Source organism: Cyanistes caeruleus, chromosome 1 (genome assembly GCF_971803275.1).
Source record: "Cyanistes caeruleus chromosome 1, bCyaCae1.hap1.1, whole genome shotgun sequence".
Lineage (NCBI taxonomy): Eukaryota > Metazoa > Chordata > Aves > Passeriformes > Paridae > Cyanistes > Cyanistes caeruleus.
In genome coordinates this window covers 23,738,922-23,749,308 of record NC_141701.1, presented here as the reverse complement: position 1 = coordinate 23,749,308, position 10,387 = coordinate 23,738,922, and the positions used below count along the sequence as shown (strand labels likewise).

The 10,387-nt window shown below is 48.3% G+C and overlaps 1 long non-coding RNA gene across 1 annotated transcript; it reads right to left on the bottom strand.

Moving 5' to 3' along the window:
• Positions 1-490: 490 nt before the first annotated feature.
• LOC147655380 (uncharacterized) lies at positions 491-7,843 on the bottom strand. The gene is made up of 2 exons (XR_015284874.1): positions 7,056-7,843; positions 491-2,691 (listed from the first exon to the last, which is right to left on the bottom strand). It is a non-coding gene; the product is annotated as an uncharacterized LOC147655380 (long non-coding RNA).
• Between the last annotated feature and the right edge of the window lie 2,544 nt (positions 7,844-10,387).

Sequence of the window (10,387 nt, the reverse complement as noted above, 5' to 3'; positions counted from 1 at the left end):
TGTCTGTGAAATACTACATGTGCCTGGAGTAAAAGTCGAAATGCTTCAACTGCACTTTGGACACCTTTAGAATAAGAAGTGACAGAGTGAATCAGTTGAGTTGACAGTGAAATAAGATGCTAAGGAGCAGAAGGCATTTCATGGTCACTTAGTGCATCTAACTGGTCATATTTAAGTGAACAAATCTGTCCCTTAAGATGAAGTTTTACATTTATGAAACTCGCAGTTACTTGTACCTAGTATTTTTAAAAACTCCATCTCAGGCTGGTTTCTGCAAGTGTAGAAGGCTAACACATGACAGCAACAGCAGCAAAGGCCAAGGTGATGCCAAGAGGCCTGATTGCACTCACAGCCTTCCCCCTCTGCCCTGTTCAGGTTCATTCTCAGTTACACAGAAGGTAACTGGATTAAATGGTAAGAACTTCTCTAAAAGAAACCTCCTGTACAAATCCTTTTAAACAAGATGATACCCCCAGACTAAATAAGTGTACAGGCAGAAAGCAAGAGCTGATTTTATTCAGATATTCTGAGGCATAATGCTAATGAGTTCAATGATTTAAATCTTTCAACAGTCAGACCTTCAAGAGCATCTCTTGACCTTTCTTAGGTAGTCTTTTTTGCTGATGAAAAGGAAATACACTCAGCTCCATTACAGGTGTGAGTGTCTTGCTGCTGATTCATTTTAGCATCTGGCTGGTAGACTTGCTATTTAGATTTTTGTCTCCAAAAGCTGTTGCCTTTATGCAAATTAAATCATAGGCTGTGTTGTAATAAGAGTTAGGGCTTGCTGGCTATTTTATTTATAGAGCCTGGTGATGCTGTTGAGCACTTCTAACCCCTTGGCTTGTATCAGGTTTGCATAACATCAGCAGTCTCTGAGAAATGTGTCCAGCAGCAAAGGAAGGGGATGTGCTTTGTCTGTTGGAAATAGTCAGTTCCTTCTGGTACCTGTTTGCCCCACTCCAGGCTTGTGCTTTCTCCAGAATGACAACTCCAAAATGAGTTGGGATATCTGCTTCCACCTGTGTAAATATAGAGGTAATTTCCTTCCTTCCCCACCTGTCTTGCTGCATACTTGTTTTATCAGGGTATTGCTCTGGAAGATAAATAACTGAGGGCTGAGCCTGCCTCTCTGGTGTGACTGGGATGATGTGAGCGCTCCTGTGGTGTTGCAGCAGGTTGTGGAATATGTACACTGTGCTGGGAATGAGGAAGACAACAGAGCTAAGTGCTACACTGGGAAAACACATTCTCTGTAAGGAAAGAGCTGGCCTCTCAGCGGAGAGCATGCAAAGTGCTGTGGTGCTTACTGCTAGATGCAGAAGGAAAGGCAACCAGCTTCAGTGGGAGTGGGCTTTGGAGGGTTTGTAGTCTGGAAGCTAAAGTTACTATTAAAAATAAAAAAAAAAGTGTGTAATAGGTCTGTGAAAGTATTACTCATGTGCATCTGACCTGAAAGTTATTTATAAAAACTTGACTTTTTGAATAGATGTGCTTAAAGGTTGGAAAGATCAACCTGGCTTTTAAACAAGAGCATTGTGTAATGTTCTTAACAGCATTGAAACAACATATGAGAGGAGGAGTGCATGAAAAAGTCTATTTTGAATATTATTCACTTTGGTTTTTAGTGATGCATATAGTTTGTCTCAAGTGAGACAACTGGAAGCAGAGGAAATTTACCTTCTGTTGAGGTACTTCCTAGTTCACATGATAAAAGGGTTTGTTACTTCCCTTGATGGAAGTTAAATATTGTAAGTCCAAGAAAATATTATCTTTCTGTGAATAAACTGAGTTGTTGTAGTGAATATTTAATACAAATCAAGGGAGCACAGTGCCGTTCTGCTCTAACAAAGTAGTCTCAATGTGCTGCATCCCGGTGGCTTCAGGTTTACAGGTGATGACAGCAGGTCTTGAACGGCACGTGAGTACATTGTTAACACGGACCCTCCCTGTGACCCTTTTCCAAGGGAACAGGAATAATTCAGGAAGGAAAAAAATATTGCCTTTGCTGGTCAGCATGTCAAAATTAATGCTGGCAAGCTCAGTTTGTGATTCTTAGTGGCTGCAAATGCCTGAGGATCCTTTGATGTAGTTTTGAAGAGAAGTAAATTCCTGCCATGCTGTCCCAAAAGCACACATGGGGAAGGAGGAGTGTACCTCATCTGAAGTGCCCCGTGCCTGTCTGCCCTGGAAGAGGGAGCCCAGCACTGTTGGGTGCTCTACAGCAGCTCTCCAAAAATGCGGTGAGCTCTTGCTGTCCAGCTGTGTTCCTGCAGTCCTCAGCTGAGCGGGCTGGGTAGCTCGGAGCCGGTTAAGGGGTGCGGGGAGTATCACCCCAGGATGCAGATGGGTTTGGTGAAGTTTGGCGTTGCTAGCAGGGCAAGTGCAGAGACTGCAATCTGCTTCCAGCACAAGCGTCGGCATGTCTTGTGTCTGTCGCTCGGCTCTGTCAGGTGGGTGGGGCTCAGCAATGAATACCTGGCACCGGGGCTGCTGCCTGAGAAGCTTTATCTGCAGTTTCTGTCTTGGATGTGGTGTTTTTTGTTGGTACCCGTGTTAAGAGGCTGTTTTGGTTGTCAGAAGAGCGTCAGGCATGCAGGCAGTTGTCCCGCTTGTGCAAGCGTCAGTGCTGGTGTACAGGTGACTAATGCCTGAGGCCAGCTTCTGTCCCTGCCGTGTTTCTGGCTGCTGCTGTTTGTAGGAGACGCTTTCTGGGGACGGTCAGAGACACGGCAAAGACCTCTATAATCGAGTTAAGTGTTAGAAGTTTATTTCAGGGCGTGGGGTAGAGAGGTAGAGAGACAGAAAAAAGAGCAAGCAAGACAGAAAAAAGAGAGTGAAAAGAGAGTGAAAAAGAGAAGAGAGCCCGGAAAAAAAGAGGCCGAGCTCTTCTATACCACTACTTATATAACCTATACCTTTGAATATTCTATTCCTTAACTAACCAATCTTTCTAAGTATACTAATATAGTAACATTTGTGTACAACCTATAGAAATCGCTATTTTTGCATATTTTTAGTTATCTCAGGGTCCTTCAGACCTTTCCTTATAAGGCTGGGATGAGGGGTCTCAGCTTGGTTTTATTGCAGGAAAGAATGTGTTCTGGCATACCAGCCCGGTTGGTTTCTTTGAATTATTCAAACCGTGCTATCATTTGTATTTCTTCCTTAGCCTTTCTGGCTACAAAGTCACATTTATAATTTCTTTCTAATTCTACCTTCCCAACATCTCCCCCGTTTTGTCTATGAATAACTAAGATATTAGATACGGTTCTACTCATTAGTTTCTGCATGCATTGGAGTATACAAGGTATAGCTATTAAAACTACAATTATCACTATACAGAGTAAAACAAAAAGATAAAAACAACATGCACTTGGGTAAACGACAGAACTCTATTTTTTTTTCTTGAGCTGCTTCTGGTAGATCACTTTCTTCTTGAAGATTCTGCGTAGATCAGGCTTGGGCGTCTGCTTCTTGGCTCTTTTTTGCAGGTTCACTGGCTGGTGTGGAGGTTTCAGCAGACTTCGATGTGCAGTAGGGTTTCAGTGAGCTTTTGATCTCGTGCCTCTGCTTGAGCTGCGATTACTGCAGCTTGTGATGTTTGTGCTAAAAGAGCTTTTTCCAGCTTCTCCCCTAAGGTTCTCCCCAATTCAGTTGCTTGAATTGCTGCTACATGTTGTGGACTTCCTATTTTGTTACAAGCATCTATCATTTCTGGCACTGTTGGCTTTTCTTTTCCCAGGGCTTTGATCACCTTCTTACATTCGGCATTAGCATTATTTTCGATAATGTCCCGTATCATAATTGGACGGGCTATATCATCACCACACTGGCGTTCAGCAGCTTGAATTACACGATCCACAAATGTTGTGAATGGCTCAGAGGCTTCTTGGCTAATAAGGTTATAAGCTTTTTCAAAAGTTCCAGCAGGCTGAATTTGCAAGAAGGCTCGCCGTGCCATTTTTTTGATGTCATCTAATGCTACCCTAGGCAGGTTTATCTGATTTTCATTTCGGTCATCTGGAGGTTCACCTGTGAGCTTTGACAGGGTGAGAGCACGCAAATCTGGATCATTACTACGTCTATAATTGTCCAATACATTTCTGAGTAGTCTCTTCCATTTCAATTCCCATAGCATAAATTGCGAATCTGTAAGGGTGATGCTAGCAAGATTTTTGCAGTCATTGGGCGTGAGAGTATGCTCTTCTAGTGTACTTTTCAGCAGTTGTTTAAAATATGGAGAGCAAATGCCACTGTCCTTTATCGCTTTTCGCAGTTCTTTTATCTCCTGGGGTGGGATAGCTGTCCATGTTCTTGGACCGCCCGCCTGCTGACTAAATAACACCGGCATTGCTAGGGGGTTTATGTTTTCTTCTTTGCAAATTTGTCTTTTAACTTCCAGCCAGTTTGTAAGTTGGCTATCATCATAACATTCTTGGGAATTTATGTGTAGTGGAGCTTCGGATTTTACAATCTCACTTTGAAGTGGTAAAGTCAGGGGATTAGCTGTTGCATGCATAGAATAGTTCACTGTCTCTCCTGTATTTATTAATGCAGATACTGTGTTAGAAATTCCCCCTTCCTTTTGTACCTTTTGTGTAGCCAGGTGTAGCGGCGGCTTTGTAGTTGTAGTGTCGGCTGACAGCAGCTGCGATAGGGGACGGTCAGGGGGCAGAACGGGGTGCTGGACTTGCGAATAAGCCTCTGGGAGCTGCGGCACGGCCGGGGGCAGGGAAGCAGGTTTCAGTTGTTCGCAGTTGTAATACGCGGGGGCATCTGACAGCGAAGCGGCAGTTCTTGGTGATATTACAGCCGGGTCTGGTAGAGGATCGGGGGGATACACAGGACCAGACGCTGGCGGGAGTAGCGCGGTGTTTTGTGACCGTGTGGAAACCTGTGGTTGACACTGCGTTTGTGTAAGTTCCGGTCCAGGGTCGGTGGTGGCCGCTTTCGTGGCAGACAGAACCGGGACCTGCTGCGGCTCGGGACCGCGTGGCCAGAGAGAAACAGCAGAAGGAGCTGAGGCGGCCGGGGTGGACTGGGCAGCGGAGGCTGGAACGTCTGCGGGTCGCGGCAAAACGGGAGGCGGAGAAAAATGAAACAACGAGATCGAGGCAGCAGTGGTCTGTGTCGGCTCAGGGGCCGGGGTGTGACCCGCTGCTGCCGGCGGGGCTGACTCCGCGGTGACAGGAGGTAGTGGAAGAGTTAAGGAAGAGGCTGAAGTGTGGTTTTGTAACGCAGATAGAATATAGGCAGTAGCCGCGATGACGGCTGCAGGGTGCAGCGGGGGAGGAGCGGGAGATTCTCCGGTGGGGAGGAGGGGTGGTGGAGTTGAGGCGACAGCACCGACGGGGGGAGGAGCCACGATGACATCGCTGGGTGGAGGCGCAGGGGCGGAGTCAAGGGGCGGGGTCGCACCGGTGACGGGAGCGGGAGGAGCGTGGTGCACCGCGAGGGCAGAGCCGGGGGTGGGCAGCGCGGGGGTTGTGACAGCGGAGACGGGGTTTCTGGAGGGAGCGGGGAGCTCGCCGCTTGCCACACTGGGGGCGGGAACAGGGGAGGGGGGAGCAGGGGCGGGGGCCGCAGGGTCTGCCGAGGGGGATGGGGTCACCGGAACAGATTGCGAAATCACGGGGGCTGGGGGGGGTGGGGAAGGGACGCGCGAAACTGCGGATGCTGGAGTCGCTGAGTTTCGGGGGGCCGGAACGGGCCTGACCACGTTTCGGGTCTCCGTGGCCAGGGACAAACGCGTAGTAGGGACTGGATCCGACGCGACAGCCACTGATGGTTGTTGCTTATTATGAAAGAGTTCTACGAGAGCTCTGCACGCTGGGACCAGCTGCGTGGCAGTCATATCGCGGTGTGAGATATTATTAAAGAGTTTAATACCGACCGTGTCCCAAAAATCTCTAGTAAATACAGCTGAACGGTCAGCGTTGGGGAAGTTAAGTAGAGTCCATTCTAAAAGATCTTTTAGCTCTTGTTTCGGTAAATTATTGGACTCAGAGCGTAATAAATGTTTTAGTCGCTTATAGAGGTCTCTGTCGTGAATAGAGTAAGATTGTCCCATGATTAAAACTTGTGCGCACTAACCTCAGTACCGGAGAAAACAGCGTATCCAATCCCAGCTTCTCGTGGGGGCTGGCCAGGCTCCCCTGCTGCGGCTCCAGACGCTGCTTTTCGGGTTCCTTCACCAAGCTCCGCTTCTAGCTGTTGCTTTGCAACACTGCAGCGAGCTCAGAACCCCTTTCCAGCACAGCACCAAGCGGTGCCAGGCACCTCGCTGTGCTCCAATCCCGGGCTGAGCCTCCCAGAGCTCCAAAAGACACCGATCCTCAGCGTCTCTGGACTCAGGAACTCCCCTTGCAACTTTAAAGAGCTTCGGCCCAACTCGCTGCTAAGCAGCGTGGTCCTTGCTCACGGTACTGGGAAAGCAGGCACGACAGATAAGTGTTAGTTACCATCCATGAGGGTCTCTTACAGCTGAAGAAAACGATCTGCTCCTGCCTGGCTCGCCAATCTGTAGGAGACGCTTTCTGGGGACGGTCAGAGACACGGCAAAGACCTCTATAATCGAGTTAAGTGTTAGAAGTTTATTTCAGGGCGTGGGGTAGAGAGGTAGAGAGACAGAAAAAAGAGCAAGCAAGACAGAAAAAAGAGAGTGAAAAGAGAGTGAAAAAGAGAAGAGAGCCCGGAAAAAAAGAGGCCGAGCTCTTCTATACCACTACTTATATAACCTATACCTTTGAATATTCTATTCCTTAACTAACCAATCTTTCTAAGTATACTAATATAGTAACATTTGTGTACAACCTATAGAAATCGCTATTTTTGCATATTTTTAGTTATCTCAGGGTCCTTCAGACCTTTCCTTATAAGGCTGGGATGAGGGGTCTCAGCTTGGTTTTATTGCAGGAAAGAATGTGTTCTGGCATACCAGCCCGGTTGGTTTCTTTGAATTATTCAAACCGTGCTATCATTTGTATTTCTTCCTTAGCCTTTCTGGCTACAAAGTCACATTTATAATTTCTTTCTAATTCTACCTTCCCAACAGCTGTTCACCACGGTGCATGGTGGCAGCCTAAATGGGGTTAAAAGGAAGCTTGTTGATCCACAAAATGAATGTAACACGGCTGCTGGCAGGAGCAAGGGACCAGCAGTGCCACTGCAAGTTCCTTCTGCTCCTCGGTCCTGCGTGCTGTCAGAGCAGTGATGTCAGGCTGGGACTGACTCGACTCCTTGGCTGAAGAAAAATCTCTCACCTATTCTCTTGGTCTTCTTGTACCTGTGTAAACTGGGAGGAGAAGGAAAAGGGTGTCTGTCTGCTGCTTCCTGTGGGAAGTCATGGGACAGCTGAGACTGGTATGACCTCTGGAGGTTGTCTGAACCAACCCCCTGCTCAAGCAGGGCCACGTAGAGCTGATTGCCTAGGAATGTGTCCAGGTGGGTTTTTAATATCCCCAAGGATGGAGACTACACCATCTCTGGGCAATGTACTCCAGTGCTCAGTTGCCCTCATGTTGAAAAAAATGTTTCCTGACCTTCAGAGAGAACCTCCTGTGTTTTGGGTGTGCCCATTGCCTGTGGTACTGTCACTGGGTACCACTGGAAAGAGCTTGGCTCCCTCCTTTTTGTACCCTCCCTTCAGGTATCTGTATGTATTGATAAGGTTCTCCTTGAGCCTGCTCTTCTCCAGGCTGAACTTTTCCAGCTCACTGAGCCTTTCTTTATAGGAGATATGCTCCAGTCCCTTAATGATCCTCGTGGCCCTTCATTGGATTCTCTCTGGTATGTCTTTTCTACTAGAGAGCCCCCAACTGGACTGAATTCAGGTGTGGCCTCACAAGTGCCAAGCAGAGGAGAGGAATCATCTCTCTCCATTTGCTGGCAATTTTTCCCTCATGCAGCTGAAGGTACTGTTTGCTGTCTTTGCTGCAAGGGCATATTTTACCTTGTATAAATTGGATCGTGAAGTGCTGGGCACATCTATAAACTTCTGCTAAGTTTATTTTTTATTTCAGGTTTGTTTGTCCCTCCTGTGTAGTTGTGTTCCTTCTTCCCCCCTACAATCCACCCCCACTCCCCCTCCACCCCCCAAAAAAGGTATATTTTTTTATGTGTTTTGAAAGAGGAAGGAAGAGATTCTAAAAGTTGCTGGTAATTTCTTTATTTGTACCCAGATTTTTCACACAAGGATGTTGGCATCCCTTTGCTCTGCCATGCATTCTCACTTATACTGTGTTTCTTTCTAGATGAACTATTACCCAGCCTCTTGAATACTTCTGTTTTCTAGCAGAAGAGCTGACACTGTTTTGATTTGGCCGTCCCAACATAGTGTGAGGATTTGATTTGTTCCAGCCAGGGGTTTCCATGCCAAAAATCTTGGCTGTGTTTGGGAAGGTTACATCCCAGATGACGCATGGCCGCTGCCGCACCTGTGGGCCTGCCTGTGACTGAAATAGCACATCTGTGGGTGTTGGTTCCATGACAGCCTGTGGTAGTGGGAACAGGGCTTCCCTCACCTCCGTGTGCTTGTCCTCAATGCCCAAAGCAGCTTAGTGCAGGCAGAGATGTGTGAGCTGCTGCACTTCCAGCCGTGCAGAAGGTGGGGAGAGGATGTGCTCAGAGCATGAAACCACGGAGCAAAGTGGGATGGGAATCTGCCTTGGCATTAAACACTCATGCCTGCCCTGGAGAAGTGCGTCCTGGTGCAGGCGTCACCCAGCTTGTGGACAGGGAGGTGGGAGCAGGGACAGGGAGGTGGGAGCAGGGACAGGAGGTGGGGAGCAGGAGCGGTGCTTCTCTGCCTCTTCGAGGCAACACCCCACTCCGGCTGTTACAGAAACAGCCCTGCATCCCTGCTGAGATAAGGGCTCCTTTGTTACTTCACTTCGTAGGAATGCCTAAACCTGCCTTCCCTAACAGGTTTGGAAGAAAAAAGGGCAGATAAAGGAGAAAAGGAACATGAGTCACAGAGAAACAACTGGTTCAGGGCAATTCGAGAGAAGCTCAGGGCAGGGTTTGGAGACTGCCTTGCTATTTTCCTCTTTCTCTTTGACTCACTTTCTCTGCTGTGTGCCATTTTTTCTTCTCTTCAATCAGAGATTTGGTAATCAAACCTGACCTCACATTTCCCACAGAAGCAGCACTCTCAGCTCTCTCAAGGGGACATAGGACAGTGCTGGGGGTCTGGGTGGAAATCCGTCTCACCCATAGCATACTTGTGCACTGGGAGCACCCTCAACACTGCTGTGGCTCCAGGAAGGTTGCACCAGACTCCTTTGTCCCAGTCCTTCACTGCACAGAGTGCATGACCATGTAGTGATGCTATCTGGATGTTAAGAGCTGTATTTTGTGGGTATTGGGATGTGGGGAGGAGGCAGTGGGTACCTGTTGGTGACCAAGCAACCAGGGCTGTCTTTATGCATGGAAAAGTCACAGCAGAAGTACAGGGAAGGTTTTCATGTAGGAGCAGGAGGGGAGCTGAACCAAGGTTAAATAATAAAGTAATGCTGCAGATCGGATTTTCCTCTTAGAATTTGTGTAACTGCTTGTGCTGGGAATTGCAGAGGCCGTGGTGGGAAGGAGAGCATTTCCCATGCTGTGCCTGCCTTGCAGCTAGCGGCTGCCAGGGCTTTTTAGCAGGTGGATGTAAGGGTGCAGCTTATGCTCTGCAAAGCTCTAACTGGGCTAAATCCCTACTGCGTCAGAGCCTGCCTGCCTCCAGACAGCATCTGCCCGGCTCAGCCGCCTGCTCAGCCGTGGCCGTGTCACCGGGTCGGGCATGGGCCGCTCCCTGTGGTGTGACTGGGGTTCAGTGGAGCCTAGGTCACACTGCAGTGTGCAGTGCAGCCTTCAAGGAAGCGATTCAGAAAGCTTCCCCCAAATCTTGGAGTCCCCTGCTCTACTGAGATTCATTCATCTGTCAAAGAGGCCATTGACATCCCTCTCCCCTCGCACACGCTGAAGTTCCCTCTGCCTTTACTTGGTGCTGTCAATAACTCGAGCTCTGCTTGGTAGGTTTCCAGTGCAGCTTAATTCAAGAGCAAGATGGGGTAAGGGGTGCTGCAAGAGCTGCTCTGGTCAGCCCCCATGAAGTGGGGAGCTCCCTGGCAATAGCATCACAAACATTTTCTGTCCTGTGCTGAGGCAGGGGCTGTGCAGAGCTGCTTCGATGCGCTTCACTGAAGAGAAGGCATGAAACTCCTTGTAACTGTGAGGGAGGGCAACTCTTCCAACCCAGGAACAACCACAGATAAGGGAGTACTTGAATCTGATACAAAGATGGAGGCTTCTTCCCAAGGTGTTCACAGTGGAGCACCTGTGAAAGAAAATCTGCCGCTCTTTTCCCTTTCCCTAGCATACTCTGGTGGAAAGCAGAAAA